Source organism: Nyctereutes procyonoides, unplaced genomic scaffold, assembly GCF_905146905.1.
Source record: "Nyctereutes procyonoides isolate TBG_1078 unplaced genomic scaffold, NYPRO_anot_genome, whole genome shotgun sequence".
NCBI lineage: Eukaryota > Metazoa > Chordata > Mammalia > Carnivora > Canidae > Nyctereutes > Nyctereutes procyonoides.
This window is the reverse complement of record NW_026575142.1, coordinates 33945614-33968032: the sequence shown is the minus strand read 5'-3', so window position 1 is coordinate 33968032 and position 22419 is coordinate 33945614. Positions and strand designations below refer to the sequence as shown.

Below are 22419 nucleotides of genomic sequence, written 5' to 3'. Positions count from 1 at the left end.
GAATGTTTATGCAAACTGCGACAGCACAAACTTTCTGTGATATGATGGAAAATCTGGATATTTCCATGATCAGATTTTTAACTATGGCAACCTTATTTTAAGCCTCTTAATACAACTGAATTCTAAATGGGCTCTCCACTTATTCTAGCATTCCATGGAATCATATCACTTTCAAAGTGATATAAAGTCATACATAACACAATCAAACATAAAAGATGAATCTTCAGGACAGTCTAAATTCTGAAAGTGTATGTGTGTCACAATAAACTGGCAAGATTCAAGCCTAGTCATCTTTTCTTAGACTCTATACTTGGAAGGTTATTTCAAAAATCAAGAAACACGTTCCTAATGTCATTACCTAACTCTGAACTGACTCAACCTCTTTGGATATCCTGAAAGCATGAATCTAACAAATGATAAAGAAATAAGCCATGGTAGAAATGCCTATCTAATGCCAGGGAAAAGAGGCAAAAGTACTAACTAAGTCAGGGTAGAATCAGGCCTCCAACTGCAAGTAACATTCCATCATCACCACCAAATACTGACTTATCACCAGGTGTACACAAGGATAAAGTAAAGCTCTGTTCTATACCAACATACAGGAACGGGTCACAGCTCACTAAAGGCTCACAATTTAGTCGGGGACAACCAAAAAACAACTATAAACAATTAATGGCTTATTTTGTCAAATACATGGTACAATCCATAATGGTTGAAGAGCTCAGGGTATGAGGGAAGTAACTGTCATACGGGAGGGAGAACTTGCATGACTTCTCAATGGTACAGTAGAACTTAAGAAACAATACCAGCTATAAACACTGGCATTAATGATCCAGTCAATGAATAAAAGAATCAGTCCCTGAAGCAAAAAGCATGGAAACTTACAGTACCCTACTTTTTAAATATTGAGGAAATCACGTGCCCAGAAAAACTTGGCATCCTAAATGTAAGAACTGAATGTAACACCATATGCATTCAAGTGGAACTTCATATTTTTTACTATATGAAATATATTTGCATATAATACATTATATTTTATACAGAAAATCCAAATCTAGTATCTAGCACAGTAGTTTTAAATGGTATTATGTACATTTTCTGAGCATTTGCTAAAGCTGCCATCTGAGCCATCATGTTAATTTGAGTTAAATTGCTAAGATTATGACATAAGCTTAAAAAGCAATTAAGAATAAGTATGACACTGAGGATGAAAAAGAAGAAAGGCGTTTATTAAGGACGGTTGTGGCGTTTGGGATGATACTCATAGTGTTTTCAAGGATTTACTATAGTAAATTAATTTTTAGCTTAATTTTGAAAAGCAATCTGATAAATTATAAGAAATGTCAAGCCACTGCCTGGAGCAATGTTTTGAAAATTAAATGTGCATTGCGTTAAATTTTTAAATGTGGATTACTACTTTTAACAAATGTTGATTTCTAAATTAAAATGAGCATTTTTTCATCTACTATAAAATATGATTTGCAATTACATCAATTGTGTTGTGTCAGAAAAACCATTAACTCAAAAAACAACTTCGTTTCTAACGCTTATTATAAAGCATGATTGTAATTTGGAGAGCGACCAAATTACTGGTGTGTGCATGTGGGTGTATGTATGTATGCAGGTATGCTATTGATTAAAATGAAAAACGATGAACCTCTTAAATCAGCTAATTAAATGTCGTCATCCTACTTTAATGTGAGCCTAAAATCCTAGGATAAATTAGCCAACACCTGGAATCAGTACTCAAGGATCTATTTTTAAAGAAAGATACACTTTGTAACATGCAGTGGTGAAAATGGCTCTTCTATTTGTATCCATAATATATTTTGTATGGATCATATGAACTTTACCATAGTTTATGTTCAGTTAGATGTACTGACTATACATTAAGCCATAAGAAAGCATCCTAAAAATGAAAAGTTTACATTTAAAAGACATTACTAGAAATATATGAGGATTTTACATTCAGCCAACAAATACTTGTTGGATTTCCTAGGAACCAACTGGGATCTGAGACATGGAGGAAACTGAACCACATGTACAAACTTCCTCACATAGTTTACAGAGGAGCTAAAATCTGACCTTGGCCTTCCAATTCCAAATGCCATGCTCTCTCCACCACACAACAAAGCTGCTTAATTGAGATCTGGGTAGACAGTATTAACTACAGAGAAGACAGTTAAATACTGCTTGGGGAACTTACAACACCATCTCCAGTGCTCAGTTTAATGGGTCAGCAGAATGGCTGATAGGATTTGGTTATTTCATTGCCCTTTTGATTGCACATATGAGTGCACATATGTAGCACAATGGACTGATCATAAACTAGATTTTTCTAAAAGGCTGTCATGAAATAAGATGATTAATGACAAATAAATGTAATAGGCTATCAGAAGTTCTCTTCACATAAGTCAATACGTAAAGTAGCAAATGCTTCCATTTTGTGCATTTAAAAGCTAGATCCACCCAATTTCAATTTGCATTAGACAGGGTCCAGTTGAGTCCTAGGTTTATATTATGCATTGCTTAAGTGCTAAAAAGTCAATTAAGCTTCTGATCTATTTTCATTTTGGCATTTAAAGATAAAGGGGAATAAGTATTCATGAACTCTCCCATTTCAATAATGAGAGGATCTGATTAGTAAAATCACATAGAGTTTAAGGCTTGAGGGGCACCTGTGTGGTTCAGTGGTTGAGCATCTGCCTTTGGCTCAGGTTGTGATCCCGGGGTCCTGGGATTGAGTCCCGCATCAGGCTCCCCCCAGCAACCCTGCCTCTCCCTCTGCCTATATCTCTGCCTCTCTCTCTCTCTCTCTCTTTCTCTCTCTCTCTGTGTGTGTCTCTTATGAATAAATAAATAAAATCTTTTTTAAAAAATTAAGGCTTGATAGCCCAATTTCTTTCTAGACACTGGATCTACAGGTAAACTGCCTGTTATGGACTGTTTGTATCTCCCAACTCTCCACTCCAAATTCATATGTTGACCCCTAACCCAGGGTAGCTGTATTTGGAGGAAAGAAAGAGGTAGGTAAGGTTAAATGAGGTCCTAAGGATGGGGCCCTGACTGAAAGGATCAGTGTCCTTAATGGAAGAGACATCAGACAGGTAGCTTGCATGTGCGTGCCTCCTCTCTCTCTCTCTGCTCCCATGCACTGAAGAAAGACTATGTGGGGACAAAGCAAGAAGGTGGCCATCTGCTAGTCAGGAAGAAAGTCCTCACCAGGAACTGATTTGACCAGAACCTTGATCTTCCAGCCTCCAGAACTCAAAAAAATAAATTTCTGTTGTTTAAGCCCTCCAGTTTGCGGTATTTTGTTACAGCAGCCAGAGTCAACTAACACACTGCCCTTGGATGAAGGGAAGAAATTGGCAGTGTCTTAGATTAGGAACAGCATCAGACGTGGCATCCTCAGAAAGATATGTGCATGCTTTTCTGTTCCATTATCTTCCTTAAAAATCTTTAGTAAAATGGCTATCCCTATAAACTTAAAGTGCTATTGTAACGTAATAAAAGGATACGTGGTAATGTATCTCTACTTGAGGCATTTATTAGACAATGAAAGCATTACTACAGTCAAATGTTCAAAACAGTCTAATGTCCCTGCCCTTGTGGAGCATATCTTCTACAAGAGAGAAATGAACACTACACACTGAAATAAACTAGTACTTTAGAAATGTCCAGCTGTGTTGGAGAAACCAAGCAGAGAAAGTGAATTGGAATTGCTGGGTGAGATGCTGCTTTCTTAAATGGAGTGGATCAAGATGTCTTCCCTGAGATCACCAGCATCTGAATAAAGATGAGACAGCACCTGAGGGGCAGGAATCAAATTAATTACATTAATTAGAACTGCAGGTCATTATCATTACTCCATGTTTGCAATCCTTGCAATTCCAGCTCTATTTCAAGTCTTAGGACTATTAGAATGTTTCTTAATTCTGTAAAAAATGTGTTCTTTAGTTTAGAGGTCAATTTGGAAATAGACCAAATCCCTTCTGTCCTCCCATAACTACAAGCCTGGAAACTATGCTGAGGCTGACATGACAGGGCCCCTATTTATTTTTCTAGGTTCCTAGTTCACATTCCCCCCACTGAGCAGACACTGTAGGGATCTCTCCATCATTTATTCCTTTCCTAGTCCATTTTTCAGGGGCCATGGCTTTTGTGTTGAATTGACTTAAACACCACACTGTGACAAAACCTAGGGTAGTAAATGGTCAGCAACCCAGATCTCAGCTAATCCAAGCAGGTCATTTCATTGACCTCAGTGAACAATACACATGTGGGCAAAACCTAAGATAGACAAATAAAAGCAAACCTGAGTATTTCTGTTTGGTGACAAGAAAAAGAAGGCTCCTTTCTCCAGTAGATGTATTTGGAAATGTGACATTCAGAACTGTTGCAACCTTTGTTTTATGATAATGGAAGATGCCTGGAATCAAGCTTCCTCTTAAAGAGGAAAAGTGAAGGCAATCACATAGACAAGTCATAGAACCCTGATCAAACCATGCTTGAAGCCCACAATACCTGCAGACTTTTCAAATAAGTCAAACAATAAATTCCTATGATCACTCAATTCTGAGTGGAATTTTTTTTCCTGCTTTATAGGGCCAAAGCAACCTGAACTGTCATCTCCCCACTGCAAAACAAAACAAAACAAAGCAAAACACACACACACACACAAAACACTTAAAAGTACATACACACTCAGATATAGGCTTTAATAAAACCCTACAATTGGGCTTTTTCAGAATTTCTTTAACATTTTTAACATTTATTGAGAATTCTTGCCCAAATCTGTCCATATCCTAATGGTTACAAACTTTCTAACTCTACTACTCCTTCCAGTACATTAGAGAGGGGGAAAAATTTTTCATAATCTCCAAATCCACAACAATAAAACAATGCTGGAAACTGCCATAAGAACACAAGTGAAAAAAAAATCTTTTCTAAGAACTGCAGGACTATAAATTTAGGAAGGACACAAAAAATTATAAATGAATCAAACTCATCAAATTATATACATTAAACGTATAGCTTTTTTTCATGTTTCTCATACTTCATTTGAGTGGTTTTAAAAAAAGAATCATGCCAAAGAAAACCATGATTTTTAGCTTAATTCTGAGTTAAGAATATTAAGAATTTGCCCAAAATGTATATGGCCTCCTATATACAATAGATGATTTTATATACAATTTAAAATCTAATACATTATGAATTTATGATTCAGAAGTACCCTTAAATATTTTTAAGCAGTAGAAACACACATGATAGTTACAAGTAGAAATAATACCCACAAAGTGTTCCATATTATTATCCCAGAGACATACCATAGAGGTCTCAGGTTATTAAGAAAACATCAAAAAATGTTTTCTATATTAAGAGTATGTTTTTAGGAGTGGGAAAGAATAACAGCTTTACCTTTGGTTTAAAATACTCAACAGCCTGAAGTCACGAACCTAAGAAGGTGTAGCCATCTCTGGAGGAGTTGGAATTGCAGAGAAATCCAGTGTGGAAGCACTCCTGTACTTTCCACTCCACCCCCCACCCCCAAACCCTCTGCCAGGCAAGGCTCAGGTTCCCACTTTAAAAGAAGTTAAGGTCACTCCTATTTCAGAAGGGTAAACGTTTGGTAGTATGAATGACTTTTTCTTCTTATTAAATAGAAGAAGTGGTAATTTCTGAAATGCTCTTCCAATTTAAAATCTAAGAGTTCCTGCATCTCAACCCATGAAGCCACAGGCCCCAGTGGAGGTTGGAGGGTAATATCTGCAATGCACTAGCCTGTGTCCCTGTAAGCAGGCAGCATGGAGGGCGGCCATCAGTGTCACCACGGAGTTGACTGTAGTTCTCTTTGTACCATTGATTATAATTACAGCTGTGTCCCTTTTCCTGCTATTGAAAGCTCATTGGAGGCTTTTCATTAACACCTTATTCCTGCGAACACATTTGGGACACAGCATATTGTCCTCCAGCTATGGGGGTGGAAAGTTACAAGCGGGGAGCAAGAAGAGGGCACATACTCTCCCCTGCTTTTCAGGCACCCAGGTTTGTCCTGCATGAAATTGCAGGTGAACCCAACCTTCTGTGCCTGCAGGCATACTTCTCCCATGGACCACACACCACTTGGCACCGTGGGCCTCCTGTGGCGATGCCACTGTCTCCATCTTCCCAGCCCTGGCTGCAATTCTGGACCAGTAGGCAAACATGGAATCTGGGGCCAAAGTGGTCACAGCAACAGTATTGACCCCCTACAGGAGAGCATCAGACCCCTCAGGAGGGGCAGCCACTTCAGGAGGGTAGGTTCCATCAGAAGGTATCTTTGTTCCAGGACTTTCCAGAGACATTAACCCCTTTTCCATCATCAATCTTCTTTGTGTCTGGGTGAGAATCTTGGCCTCCTCTGCGGTGACAGGAAAGTTCTTCTTTTGATCTGGGTAAGCATATTCGCAGGTTCGCTTATATACATTTAATTTCTGGCCTTTGGTGCTCAGCTGGAGTTCTTGGCACCAGGCCCACAGGATGTCTTGGTGAAGCAAGTTGGCTGGTGGTAGTTTCAAAGGTAATGGAGGAACTGGGATTTTCTTCCGAATTCTTACTCTTGTACTCTCTTGTGCCGTCTTTTCTGAACAGGAAGCTTTGCCTTCTTTCATAGATCTCTTCCGTTTGGTCCCACTTGATGAGGTTCCTGGTAACTTTGGTTCACCATACGCCTGCTGTTTCTCTTTGGCTTCTTCCAATACAGGTTGGGATTGGCCAGCCAGATAGTCTCTCCCTCCCCCGCCCCGCCGCTTCGTGAAGCCCTTTTTGCCTTTTGCTTTCTCCATATCCAAAGAGAAGTCAAGGTTGACAAAAAGTCTTACTCCTGAAATCCAGAATCTCATTTGTACTACATTCTTCTAGAATAAAATGAAATAGCATAGCTCTGCCTTAGCCACCCAAACCCTGGAATGTCGTTACAATCTGAAGTATCTTCTTTAATTTATCATTTTAATAGCCTGAATAACTCTCATCCACTACCACTTGTTATGGAAGTCTATTCAACTATTTATACTGTTAATTGGGTCTTGTATGAACTGGCATGCATTTTCAAATACTTCCCTAGCAACTGATATTTTTGGTGGTACATATACCTCATCTTATGTCAGCATCCACTTTGTAGAACAGTCCACATGTGTTTTAAAGCAAACATTTAAATAAGTGTTTTAATCAAAATGTTAAGAAGGCTTTCAAATGAAGCTGTAATTTGCACGCTTTCCTGCAAGTCACTGATGGGCACACTTATTCACTGCTCCAGGTAAATCCTATAATAATTTGAATAATTATTTGAGAAGTATAATCTATTACAGCTATGACAAAATGGCTAATTGTGCAATTTTTATAATTTTTAGATTTTTTAAAATTTATGCTTGCTATGTACCTGACATATATTCGCATCACCTATGTATTTTATTTATCTTGTGTATCTACAATCCCAGCATATGCCATTTTAACACCGATGAAAGTCAAATATTTCAAAGTTCAATTAGGTGCTATCTAAAACATTTAAAATTGTGCCAATGAAAAAAATAAAAATAAAAAAATAAAATTGTGCCAATGCAAATTTTAAAATGTGAGTAAAATGTGTCTATACGTTGAAACAGAATGCATTTCTGTGTATCTACAGAGAACAACCAGAAATTTCATACATAGGAGCAAAGACATCTTGACATTGCAGAACACCTGAGTTCCCAGTGGACATGCATTTAATTAAAAGACGTGGTAGGGACGCCTGGGTAGCTCAGCAGTTGGGCGCCTGCCTTCGGCTCAGGGCGTGATCCTGGAGTCCCGGGATCAAGTCCCACATCAGGCTCCCTGCATGGAGCCTGCTTCTCCCTCTGCCTGTGTCTCTGCCTCTCTCTCTGTGTCTCTCATTAATAAATAAATAAAATCTTTAAATTAAATAAAAAAGACATGGTAGACGATGGTAGTTCAAGTCCACATGGTGGGATATTGCTGATAGATGTAGTAACACTATAATGGATGGTTAATGTAAATAGTTCTATGACAGGCAGATCCTTCTAAAATTTATCTTAAAGTTTGCAAGCAGTAGTGACAGCACCTAGGCCCATGGGATGGAGAACTACATAGTACATGTGGAAAAGCAAAATGAATGGCACCTGGCCAGGTGGAAAGAGGAAGCTACACAGCAAATGATGAGCTACTGCTGGTTGAGGCTAAGCTACTTTGAATCATATCCAAGATGCAGTTTTAATGGGCAAATGTCAAGGATCTTGCTAGAAACCCCCAGGTCTCATTATAAAGAGGACTCTGCAATGCAGCCCAAATACAGAGTTTTCTCTACTTGATCAAAATAAAATAAAATATCAAATGAAAGTATAGTAGCAATATTACTATAATTTTGGTTGTAAGATTACAATGGAGATTGAGATTTAAGATTTATAAACAAGGTAAGTGAGTTGGTGTTTCCATTATTGAGATCAACTAGAGCTAAGCTATAATTGACCAGGGCAGATTTAACAGCGGATTTAGATTATAAAAAGTAAACTCTATTTGAGAACTTACTTTTAAGCTCTTCTCTCATTTTGTAGGATTTTCATTAATGAGAATTTTGTGGATGCCAAGATCCTACTTGCTAAAGGAATTATGCCTGCAAGTTATATATAAAAACCCAAATCCCTACAAAACGAACGTTCATTAAGACAGGGCAGACATCATTAAGGAGTGATACACAGCCAAATGTAGAAATGACATGAACACTGCCATGAACAAAATGAAAATGAAAAAGAAATTTAATTCAAAACCATAAAAAATGTGAAGTTTCTGTACCTATGAATCAAAATTAACATTAAATATTAATTAAAACCAAATCAAATATGCCATTCAGGTAACAGGGCTTGTGCCAGCAATCTGTTAATACTTACACAGGACGAAGAATGGAGCTCTTCCTTCTCCCTGGGCATTTCAGCAAAAGCAGGTCTTCTAAGGAGAGCAGCTGAAAAGAGCTGCCATCAGCCTCCTCCAAGACTAGCTAAGAGGTGAGGTGTCTGGTCCTAACTTTGGGAGAGCAGAGAAGAAGTCTCCTCTCCGACCCCCAGGCCACTGATGGGGTCTCCAAGATAGCCATTGAGATATAAGGGAGTGTCTGGGAGGAAGAGGGATAGCTTCTCATTGCACCTGATGGCCAGTTGAGCTGCAAGAGCCTGAGTCCACCCTGGTACTCACATACAGAGTGCTCTGAGGGCCTGTCTAGTGTCCCTGGGCCTGGGGGCTGGCACATGTCTGAAGAAATCTGAAAACATACACAGCATGGGGCAGCCATCATGGGCAGGGTAAGGAAAGAGGGCAAGGAGAGATTAAGTCTGGTCATCCTTTCTTTGCTAAGAAAAGTAAGTGTGAAGTTCCCATCAGCTACCTGGAGAAAACAAAAGTTAGCCTGAGCCTTTCGGTGGCATCCTTGCCCCACAGGGTAGAGCGCTGAGGCAAGGAGATTACAGAAACAAGATATGGTCAGGGGTCTTCTGTGCACAGGACCAGCTTAAAGACAGGAGAGAATTTCAGGAGTTTATGAGTGTGTCACCCATGAAAACTATAGGGATCAGGGGTTCATGCAGAACTAGCATTTGGGACCTGCCATATTAGAGCCCCACAGCTGGCTGAATTAATACAACCACTCTGCCCCTAAGTGGCTCAGCAGAAGCCGAGAGCACAGAGTGAGGACAGCAGACAGCCAGCTAGGCTGCTGATTCACCAACACAACTCCATCCCACTGGTCAGGGTGGGAGCAGCTTTGACCTGTAGCTATGATGGAAATTCAGAATCAAGCTGGACTTGGAGCATGAAAATTGTGTGTGGTTATTAAAATCAGACAGCTTCTCTATCTGAAAGAGACCAGGAGTGGAGACTGCTATGTCTCCACTGAGACGTTAGGGGATTCCACAGGACCTGCTGGAAGGCAGAGGCTATGGAAGGCACTCGCCCTGACCTTGGGGATGTGGGCACGTTCACTTCAGAGGATACTATGATTCAGCTCAAACAGGACTAGGGCCTTATGTAGCACAGCAGAGGAAAGATGTTCTTTATGCTTAAAAATACTACAAAATAAGAATATTAATGTTGGAAAGAAGCACATAATCTGAACACAGAAATTGAGGACACAGACTAAACTAAAACTTCATTAAAAAAAATTTCGGGAGAGTTTCAAAATTTGATTAAGGAAAGGTATATATTATGGGACTTTCTTTTTTCCACTTCTCCTTCATCCAGTATCAAAACCATACATTACATTTCCTTCCAGAGGATAAGAACATCATGAGTTTGCTGGGTGATTATGGTTCTTAAACACATGCAGGCTAATTAAACATGGAAATCAATTAATGATGAAAAAGCAGGAGGGAGGGAAGAATGGATAGATGAAAATAAGGAAATACATTTATTGTTTATGATGGGTCTAGACATTATGGCAAGGGCTTCAGCATTAATACAGGGATGCCTATGAATTCATTAATTCACTAACTAAATGTATTAATTCCTTCAACTATGTATGAGTCCATGAGCCAGTGTTTAATTCCCACAGCCAGAAAGGGGGCACAGGGCGGGAATCTCATCTGAAGCAAGCCAACTGACTGCAGTGTCTGCATTCTTAACCTCTAAGTCTGTTAGGTTGAAGTAGCAATAAGGTAGTGGCAACAGGTTGTACTGGAATAAGCAAGTCTAAGAAAATAAGAATGTACCAAAGAATGTGTGTGCATGTGTGTGTGTCACAGGCATTAGAAAAGAAAAGCTCATATGAGCCAACTGAAACTAAGCCTCAACTGTGAGTCAACTTACAAATGAAGGTGCCAGGTACTTGATAAAGCAGGTAATTGTAGATGAGGATATAAGCAGAGGGAAGGAGATACAATTTGCTTCCAAGACCTATTTTTCTTTTTAGAACCTTTTCAGAGGCTTATAAATAAGCTTAATAAGTTTTTTTCTTTTCTCATAGACTATTGGTTCCTTGTGGGGAAGGGCTGCGCATTTCTCTGAGATCCTACTTCAGTGTCTGTACAATAGGAGTTCAATAAATATTTAATTCAAAGTGCTAATGTGAATAGGAGAGAGAGGCTTTGTGAATAAGAGAGAGAGGAAAAAAGGAATATAGATTTTATTTATTTATTTTTAAATTTTTATTTATTTATGATAGTCACAGAGAGAGAGAGAGAGAGGCAGAGACACAGGCAGAGGAAGAAGCAGGCTCCATGCACCGGGAGCCTGACGTGGGACTCGATCCCGGGTCTCCAGGATCACGCCCTAGGCCAAAGGCAGGCGCTAAACCGCTGCGCCACCCAGGGATCCCAGGAATATAGATTTTAAACGAAACCAAAATCTGTCTTTATTTTCTTAATGGAAGAAAAATAACCGCAAAACCTCAAGTACTTTCCTTTCCTGATACTTCTGGGGAATTGAGTGCTCACCGACCAGGAGTGTTCAGAGTTCTGTAGCTGTGAGGCAGCAACTAATAAATGTTTACTACGTTCTTCTCCATTAAAGTCTTCCTGAAGATGTACTGAGGCGTGGGGAGAGGTGAAGCAAAGAATTCAAAAGGAAGGGTGCCTTGGTGGCTCAGCTGGTTAAGTGCCCAACTCTTGATTTCAGCTCAGGTCATGATCTCAGGTACTGCTTTGGGCTCTGTACTCAGCAGGGAGTCTGTTTCTCCCTCTTTCTCACTCTCCCTACCTCCTGTCTGTCCGCACACTGCTCATGTGCGCACACTCTCTCTCTCAAATAAATAAATAAATCCTTTAAAAAAAATTCCAAGGATTCTCCTTGTTTCTTAGGGACTTTGGGTGTATCCATGTAACCTACTGGCCACAGTTTTTATCACAATACAATAAATATATTTTGAATAATTTAACTATAAAAATGACAAAGAAAAATATTAGAATGAGGTCTCAGATGTGCCCACACATGCCAGCAAAAATATATATATATATATATATATCCTATTTCTCCACAACTAGCTTTATTTTCCCAAGCTGGAGCCATCAGTTAGTGGAAAATTAAATTTTATGGTAATGAGGTAACTCTAGCCAGATTAAATAATTTAAACAGCTGAATGCAGTCTTTACCTGTATGCCTATGAATCAATGCTCAGAATTTTCAGGGTCTGGCCTTCCCCTCTTCCTCCTCAAGGTGCTGCCCAATAGGTATGTGAGCCGAGTGCAATGACAGGGACATGGACTCTTGGAATGCTCTGGCAGTCCCTGTTCTGGACTGTTCCGCAGGTGGAGGGCTGCAGGACTGCTGGTGCTCTCCCTCGGCATCCTGTCAGGGCTTGCTCCAGAAGCTGAAGCCTGGGGACACCTCACAGTGTCTTCTCAGTCTTCATAGGAAGGGTCAAATCAGCTTCCCTGCAGACTCAAGTGAGTCAACAGGTGTCTTTAATCCTCTTGAGGTCCGGATCCAGAACAAAACAATCTCTGCTGCCTCCTGGATTGTCCAGCCCCTTTTGCCTGGCCTTGGCATCGTCTTCAGCAAACTGTCTAGGAAGAGTCTCAACAGACTCCTGGGCTCTGTTGTGGCAGTTTCAGACTTGCGCCCTGCTCTGGGGATCTCACAGTGGCATGGGAGAGCTATAAATAAGGCTGCACTCTGAAAAAAGCCTCACAATTTACTTTGACAAGACTGTTCTGGGTAGCATGCAGTGCTTCTCTTATTGCTAAATAAAGAAGCCTCAGTAGGCCTCAGCCCTTGGCTTTCTCCTTCATTTTCCTAATATGTGTCCTCCTTCAGAACTTATGGTAGGAAGAGGAGACACAGGGCCACATGTCTGGCTGCTCGCTCCCCCTATTTTTGCCTCACCTCTTTCCTATACTCACTGAGGCAGGATTGTGAGCTCCCACCTTCTCATCTGATCTAGACGCAGATATGAAACTCTATAGTCTAATCTGTCTGTCCTGGTTATTGATTTGTCACAGGGGATTAAGAACATGGAAAATCCTTTTATATCTATGCATGCCATGACATTCATGGCTCTGTCATGCTAGAAGGTCAAGAAAGCCAACTCGAAAATCAAAACTGACTCTCCATGCTGGGTGATATCTAGTATCTCCTTCCCTGGAACTATAAATGTTATGGCCCAACCAGAGGGAAAATAGTGGAATGGAACAAGTCTACAGGTAGAAATTAAAATGCATTGGGGAGCCTGCTGGGCTCAGTCAGTTAAGCGTCTGACTTCTTATTTCATCTGAGGTTGTGATCTCACAGGTCGGGAGATTGAGCACTGTGTGCTTAATTAAGATTCTCTCTCTCCCTCTCCCTAGGCCCTTCCTCCCCCCAAATAAAAAAAAATAAAGAAATTAAATAACTTTTGTATTTGCAAAATATTATCTATATGACATTCACTTTTCTCTCAAAATTGACAGCACAGCCTGTACTTACAAACACTGTGGTAAATTAATATAAGGACACCAATCCCAAATAAGATGTGCTCATAAAGGGTTTCAGATATTCAAATAAAATTCTCCTGGCCTTCTACTCTGCATATGGAATTTACTTTCTCAATTTACAGAACTACTCCTATTTGTATTTTTTTTCTATATGGCCTGTAAATCAATGTACTCCTTTGATATAAAGTGTTCTGTGAAGGGGGTATTCACTAAGATAGTTGTATTTCTATCAAACAAGTCAAGTTAATACTCAAAACTTCAGGCATTGTATGAAGTGGGTTTTAAAAGATGTTCACTCTCTGAACTTGCACTAAATGCCAGGTTCAGTTCATTCACAAGCTATTTGGCAATAACTGACAGCCTCAGGACTATCACAGTAACAGAAATTATCCTCCATGGTAAATTAAGCTTTCAGAGGGATTTACAGTTAACCACCATTTATTGAGCAAAATACTAATGTCTGTGATAGTCTCTAACAATGTTTATTCCCCCACATATTACAAAAATAAAAATCTCTACTTGTACCTTTAATTCCTATGAATTTTTTTCTGGGTAATATAATTTTGGCTAGTTGTCAAAATACTGTCTCTATTATTTTCTATTGATTTTTTAAAAAACATGTAACATATAAACTAAAGGCCTAAAGTTCATTCGTTAATGGTTTCCTTTGTTGGGCAGAAACATTTTAGATAGTGACACTGACCCACATGTTTATTTTTACTTTTGTTGCATGTGTTTTTGGTGTCACATGCAAAAAGTTATTGCCAAATAAACATCAAAAAGCTTCTTTCCTGGGACACCTGGGTGGCTCAGCGGCTGAGCACCTGCCTTTGGCTCAGGGCATGATTCCAGAGTCCCAGGATCGAGTCCCACATCGGGCTCCCTGCATGGAGCCTGCTTCTCCCTCTGCCTGTGTCTCTGTTTTTCTCTGTGTGTCTCTCATGAATAAATAAATAAAAATCTTAAAAAAAAAAAACTTCTTCCCTATGTTTTCTCCTAGGAGTTTTACAGTTTTTTAAAAAATATTTTATTTATTTATTCATGAGAGACACAGAGACAGAGAGAGAGGCAGAGACACAGGCAGAGGAGGAGCAGGCTCCACGCAGGGAGCCCGACACGGGACTCGATCCCAGGAATCCAGGATCATGCCATGGGCCGAAGGCAAGCACCAAACCACTGAGCCACCCAGGGATCTCCAGTTTCAGGTTTTAAATTCAAGTCTTTAATCCATTTGAATTGATCTTTTCATAGGGTATAAGACAAGGTTAAATTTCATTCTTTTTCATACAGAGATTCAGTTTTCCCATCACCTGTTATTGAAGAGACTATCCTTTGCCCATTGTGTATTCCTGACGCTTTTGTCAGAAACAGTTGACTTTCTAAGTGTCAGCTTATTTCTGGGCTATTTTGTTCCATTGCTCTATTTGTTTCCATGACAGTTCCATACTGTTCTGATTACTATAGTTTTGTAATAAAGTTTGAAATCAGGTAATGTGATACCTCCTTCTTTTGTCTTCTTTCTCAAGATTGCTTTGGCTGTTCAGAATCTTTTGTGGTCCTACACAAATTTCAAGATTTTTTCCCTGTGTTTGCAAAAATGCTACTGGGATTTTCATAGAGACTGTGCTGAAACTGTACATCACTTTGGATAATGTGGACATTTAACAATATTAATTTAATCACAGTGATTGATCTATGGAAGCTTTTCCATAAATCATGGCTCCTTTATAGATCCCAATTCAGTAGCAAAGAGTCAGTTAAATTCTATTTTCACTTAAATACAACTTTAAACAAGCCAAGTAACCCCCAATAAGAAAACAACAACTCAAGTTTACTAAGAGTGAACTAATAGTTTTTCCTCAGTAGGAAGGATTTCTCATTCTTTAAGTAATGATATACATATTACTGATAAAGCCCACTCATGTAGTACCTAATGCATACCAGTACTATATTAAATGCTTTAAATTTATCATTTTATGTGAACCTCCAAAACTAGCAAATAGGATGGCACTGCAATCTCCATTTGAAAGAGAAGGAATGAGTCTCAGAGATGTGTAGCAATCGGTAGAAAGAGATTATGAATAAAATCATACCTTGACCTCTATGTGATACCTCTTCCATTAAGTTCCTAATAACAGTCTAGGTCTGTATTTCTAACACCATGTTTGGGGAGGAGGTCATAAATTATGATACAATTTGAAATAAAAAGAAATTTGGCTGAGAACAAATTCTGGTGATGTGATAAAAAAAAGATAAATAGTGTATGATTTTCAAATTCTTCAAAGCAACTTATTTTAGGATAAAAAATTATAGTCTAACAAAAGATTCATACAATACCTGGTTTGTGTAACAAATGATTAATTTCAACTAGTATGTGGCCTCTATAATGGGCTCCAGACCCTAGTATTCATTCCTTCCCTATGAATAACTTCCCTCTTAAGTAACAACCAGCAACATGAGGTGCCTGGGTGGCTCAGTAGTTAAGCATCTGCCTTCAGCTTGGGTCATGATCCAAGGTCCTGGGATTAAGCCCTGCTCAACAGGGAATCTGCTTCTCCCTCTCCCTCTGCCTTTTCCCCTGCTCATGCTCTCCCTCTCATTAATTAATTAATTTTTTAAAAAACCTGGTGACATGGATAGGATGTCATTTCCATGAGTAGGCTAAAGATTGTGAATCTGTATTGCTAGTAGACTCTCTATTGTTTCTTTGCTTGCACACAGTGATGAAGCAAGCTGCCATACTGAAGAGGCCAACATGGCAAGAAACTAAGGGAAGTCAACTGGCCAAAAGCCAATGAGGATATGAAAACCTCAGTCTGATACTGGCAAGGAACTCCATGCTATGAAGACCTACTGATTGAGAATGGATGTGTTGTATTCTTCCCCACTCAACCCTTCAGATGAGACCACAGATCATGATTCAGGCTTTGTGAAAGACTATGAAAAAGAGGGCCCAACTGAGCCATGGCCAATTTCTTAGCCATAGAAACTAGAAGATGATGTATGTATACTGCTGTAAGCTTCTAAGCTTTACATTTTTGTTATAAAACAAATAATGATATATACAATATTACTGTTAAAATAATTCAATTATTCTAACTACTGATAATTATATTTAATTTTAATTTCCTTGAATCCATATCCTTAGCATAATTTTAATACTTATATCAACAATTCAAATATATATTTAACTAAATTAATGGTGATTATGTTCAGAAGTAAAACACTGACTAATAAGAGAAGGATCAAAGAGCCACACATGGTGAAGATTTCAAACTCTGGTGCTTAGTGTCCTCCAGAAGGAAGATGAAAAGATCAAATTAAGGAAAACCACTAATGAAGCATGCAATTTTCCCCAACTACTGAATTTTTTAGTTCAGGCTGAGTTACATTAGGAAGATTACTATAGCCAGTGAGGAATTCTATTGACTTAACTTTGTTCTCAAATATTTTCAAAGAAAGTATCTCATTATTTATTTTTTATCTTATTTCTAAAGCATTTCAGCCATGGTTATGGAAACACAAGTAGTCTACCCAAATTATTAATCACGAGGATACTTCCATATCTGAGGAGAATAAAAATGAAAGTGTAAATATCAGCCATTGTAAAACCCTGAACTTTTTTTTTTTTGCTGTCATACGATTCATCTTCATTAACCAAATTAAGGTTATATATTTACATGATAAAAATTTTGTAAGGTAGAAGAACATTTTCGCACCAGTGATAAATCTGGATGAAGGCATAATTAATGATAAAGTATAAAAAGGTTTCTAAGGCTACTTGGTACCACTTCAGTGCCATACTATATGACGGTACTTCAAAAATCAAATCTTTGGTAGAAATTAGGAATGACATCCAGGGAAATGCTTATAGGAAAAGTTTAATACACCATGTGAGGCACTTCTAAACACCAAATTCCAAAGATTATATAGCTACACTCTGTCACCAGCATCTTCATCACAGTTATCTTTATGAGTATGGATACACATGAGCATAAAGTTAACCAAAATGGCATAAAGCCAGTTTTGTACTCTTAAGAATTTTTCACAGTAACATCAATAGCAAAATAATAAAAATAGTACTAGCAATTTAAATAAATTTTGGTATCATCAAAAAGAAAATTACTGAGCCATCAAGCATTCTTGTTCCAACCTGGATACTCAGCAGAACAAGCTAAATGCAGAGTCCTTCTATTTGACACATTGACAGAAAGGCATTAGTGAGTTTTTTTGTTTGTATTGTTTGACTGTCTGCCTGCTTTAGATAATTAATTGGAAGTTATAATTATTATCTCTAAGTACAGCACGTAGGACTAAATGGTTTAAATAGTTCTTCAAATGATGAATTTTTAAAACACTGATTTTGTTGATAGAGAAGTGCAGGAAAGATATTTATAGCTGCTGCATCAAAGAAGTATAAAATGTGTCAGGTTAGCTTGGTGGAGGGTTCAGAACAGATAAAGAAGGGAAAGCAGCTATGTTACTTCAAGGAAGAAGTTATGCTGCCCCCCTACACAGGGGAAAGGGGGGGTGCTCAGATGGTAAATACATTTCACTGTCAATTTTAATAGTCTTACAAGGTATGTATAATGTCACAATTATATAGAGACAGAGAATTCTAGAAAACCTATCTTTGGAATTTCATAAAACCTATTTATAAATATTGATAAATTTTTTTAAATTAAAAATATTTTTAGATAGATGCTCTTGTCACCAGGTCCCTTGGGATCCATCCAGACTCAAATGGAAAAGAGTTATACATAAATACTGCTTCTGTCAATGGGAAGTCACTCCATAAATGTCCTTAGCACCACAGTTAAAAATTCAGTCAACAGGCATACAATGCAGCCCTCAGTGTCACTCCTGTGAAAAACACAGGAAGCAAAAGCACTGCAGGAAGGTGAGCAAATGCTTTCGCTCCAGGTTGGATGGGAGGGTGACAGGTGGCAGTAGTAGAAACAAAAAGTGTCTATCTTGAGGAGGAGGAGAAGAGATAACCCTCTATCCTACCATCTGCAGGAAGCAGATGATGAAAAAGCATTCGACCAAATCCAACACCATAATAAAAACCTTCTGCAGACTAGTAATAGAGGGGAACAATCTCAATCTGACAAAGATGATCTAGAAATAGCTTACAGCTAAAATCAGTCTTAATAATTAACCACTTGATGATTTCTCCTAAGAGTGAATGTACAGTAAGAATGTACAGTCTTGCCACTTTTATTTAACATAGTGCTGGACAGTCTAGCTAGTAACATAAAGAAGGAAAATAAATAAAGGATACATTGTTCCAAAAGACAGAAATGAAACAGTAATAATTCACAGACAGCACAACTGATTATGTACTGATTCCCAAAGAAACTCCATAAAACTTACTAGAACTAGTAAGTTGCCTTATAAAAAGAGCAGGACTCTGCTTAATACAGAAAAAAAATATATATATATGTATATTTGCAATTAACAATTGCAAATTGAAATCTAAAATTCCATTTATAATAGCAAAACATGAAATACGTGGGGATAAATGCCATAAAAATAATTTTAACATTTATGCAGTGAAAATTATAAAGTAATAATATGGGAAAATTTTTAAAAGGTATAGTTTTTTTCACGGATTGGAAGACACAAATTACACATCTCCAAATTAATCTTTAAATTCAAAAAAGAAAAATAAATAAATAAATTTAATGCGATTTCAGCATTAAACATTCTACAGCATGGCTGTAGAAACTGACGGGTTAACACTAAATTTTGCATGGTAAAGGGTAGGACTAAGATTACTAAAAAATATTTTTTGAAAAAGAAGAGTAAAGTTGGAGGACTTACACTACCTCATTCAACACCTGGGGTGAAGGTAGAATAATCGAGACCCTGTCTTTCTGACCTAGGAATAGAAACAGAGGATGAGTGAGTAGAAGAGAATTCAGAAATATGTCCACTCATATATGTGGGTCCATTGCTTTTTGACAACTGTGCAGACATAATTCACTGGCCACAGGAAACTCTTCTCAACAACTGATAATACTGAAACCAGACATATTAAGCATAAGCATAAAAAGAATCTCACATCGTATACAAAACATGGACTTAAAAGGATCAGACATCTACTGTAAAACTTACTGTGTAAAAGTCCTAGAAGAAAATGTAAGAGAAAGTCTTCATAGCCCTGAGTTGGGCAAAGATTTCAAACAAATGACACAAAAGGTATGAATGAGTCAGTGAGGAGAAAAATTGAAAAAAAAAAAAAAGAACATCATTAAAATATAAATGTCTCACTCTGAGATACACCGTCAAGAAAATGAAGAGACAAGCCACACGTTGGGAGAACCTATTTCCCAAATGCGTAACTGAGGAAAGGCTGGTACCCCGGAGGCAGAAGCTCCTGCTGCTGGAGAGCCGACCCGCGCGGCTGAGAAGGCCTGAACGGACGGACACCTGCCGCAGCAGCAGTCACCGCCACAGGTGACAGCAGCAGCTGTTGGGAGACTCCGGACCCACTACAGCGGATAAGACAGGAATGTACTGGAGCCGCAGGGCGCTGGGCAGGACGGAAGGCGGCCGAGCCCTTCTACGGCCGACGCGGGAACGGAGACGTGCACAGCAATTCTGCAAGAGTCTGGTGGCTTTAAAAAAAAAAAAAAAAATCCAAACACACGCATGTGATCCCCAAATCCCGCTCCTGGCATCGATCTACCCAAGACACGACAGCAGGTGACAACAGACACCTGCGTGCGGCGTTCGCAGCCAGTGTCCCCACAACGGCCCACGGCTGGCAGCGGCGCCCAAGCCCCGGAAGCCGCTGACGAGGGACCAAGGAGGCTCAGCGAGTCCGGCGTCTCCCCTGCGCCCTGGGGGCGACGCGCGGCTGACGTTGGCCCCGCTCAGCGCCGGCCGCGGCCACAGAAGGGCTGAGAGGGGCCGGGCCGCGGGCGCTGGGGCCGGGCGGGGCGGGGCGAGCAGGGAAGACCGAGGGCAGGGAGGCCTCGGGGTACAGCGACGCCGGACCGCCCCAGCCCAGACGGCGCCCTCAGCGGCCCGGCCCCAGAACCTCCGCCTTCCAAAGCCTCCCGCGGACCCGGCACGCCGTCGGCGCCTGCCGCGCGCTCCACCTTCCGCCCCGGGGACGCGAGAGGCCCAAGCCGCCGGCTGTGCGGCGTCCACTCCCGGAAACCGGGCCACACGTCCCCTCCGGGCCTGGCTGACGCGCAGCACGAGGCTGCGGAGCCTGCGTGGAGCCTGCGTGGAGCCTGCGTGGAGCCTGCGTGGAGCCTGTGGCGCTGCGGGCCGGGCGCCGGGAGCGGCCCGCTGTCACCACGCGGAACAGCTCCCCTGGCTCCCCCGCCGGACATCAGAGCGACAAATGCGGGCGGCAGGGCCGGCCGCGGCTCCTCACCTCACAGGCCTTTCACCTTGCCCGCTTTCCAGGTGAGCTACCCGGTGGGACGCGGCGGAGAGCAAGCGAACGAGGCGAGGGGCCGCGCCACAGGCCCCCGTCTGGCCCCCCCTTCCGGCCCCCGTGAGGTCCTACTGAGCCCTCCTTCAGGCCCCCTGAGGTCCCCGCCAGGCCTCGTGAGCTCCCCCCTTCAGGCCCCCGTGAGGCCCTGTGAGGTCCCCGTCAGGCCCCGTGGGCCCCCTTCCGGCCCCCGTGAGGTCCTAGTGAGCCCTCCTTCAGGCCCCGTGAGGTCTCCGTCAGGCCTCGTGAGCCCCCCTTCAGGCCCCCGTGAGGTCTCCGTCAGGCCTCGTGAGCCCCCCCCCCCTTCAGGCCCTCATGAGGCCCTATGAGGTCCCCGTCAGGCCTCCTGGTCAGGCCCTGTGAGGTCTCCATCAGGTCCCCGTGAGGTCTCCGTCAGGCCCCTGTCAGGACCCCTCCCCCCGCCCCCCGGCCCCATCAGGTCCCCATCAGGCCCCGTGAGGACTCCATAGGTCCTCATGAGGTCCCTGTCAGCACTCCCCCATCAGGTCCCCATCAGGCCCTCGTCAGCCCCCCCCCCATCAGGTCCCCGTCAGGCCCCGTGAGGACTCCATAGGTCCTCATGAGGTCCCTGTCAGCACCCCCCCATCAGGTCCCCGTCAGGCCCCCGTGAGGTCTCCATCAGGTCCCCATCAGGCCCCGTGAGGACTCCATAGGTCCTCATGAGGTCCCTGTCAGCACCCCCCCATCAGGTCCCCATCAGGCCCTCATCAGCCCCCCCCATCAGGTCCCCGTCAGGCCCCGTGAGGTCTCCATCAGGTCCCCGTCAGGACCCCCCCCCCCGCCCCCCGGCCCCATCAGGTCCCCATCAGGCCCTGTGAGGACTCCATAGGTCCTCATGAGGTCCCTGTCAGCACTCCCCCATCAGGTCCCCATCAGGCCCTCGTCAGCCCCCCCCATCAGGTCCCCGTCAGGCCCCGTGAGGACTCCATAGGTCCTCATGAGGTCCCTGTCAGCACCCCCCCATCAGGTCCCCGTCAGGCCCCCGTGAGGTCTCCATCAGGTCCCCATCAGGTCCCGGTCAGGTCTCCATCAGGTCCCCATCAGGCCCCGTGAGGACTCCATAGGTCCTCATGAGGTCCCTGTCAGCACCCCCCCATCAGGTCCCCATCAGGCCCTCATCAGCCCCCCCAATCAGGTCCCCGTCAGGCCCCGTGAGGTCTCCATCAGGTCCCCGTCAGGACCCCCCACCCCCGGCCCCATCAGGTCCCCATCAGGCCCTGTGAGGACTCCATAGGTCCTCATGAGGTCCCTGTCAGCACTCCCCCATCAGGTCCCCATCAGGCCCTCGTCAGCCCCCCCCCCATCAGGTCCCCGTCAGGCCCCGTGAGGACTCCATAGGTCCTCATGAGGTCCCTGTCAGCACCCCCCCATCAGGTCCCCGTCAGGCCCCCGTGAGGTCTCCATCAGGTCCCCATCAGGTCCCGGTCAGGTCTCCATCAGGTCCCCATCAGGCCCCGTGAGGACTCCATAGGTCCTCATGAGGTCCCTGTCAGCACCCCCCCATCAGGTCCCCAT

General features: G+C 41.9%; 1 protein-coding gene and 1 pseudogene across 2 annotated transcripts in view; both read right to left on the bottom strand.

The window, feature by feature from the left end:
* CTNND2 (catenin delta 2) overlaps positions 1-22419 on the bottom strand; it is a 918117-nt gene that overhangs the window by 827006 nt on the left and 68692 nt on the right. The gene's annotated exons all lie outside the window — the stretch shown is intronic.
* Positions 5907-6827, bottom strand: LOC129498767 (developmental pluripotency-associated protein 4-like; annotated as a pseudogene).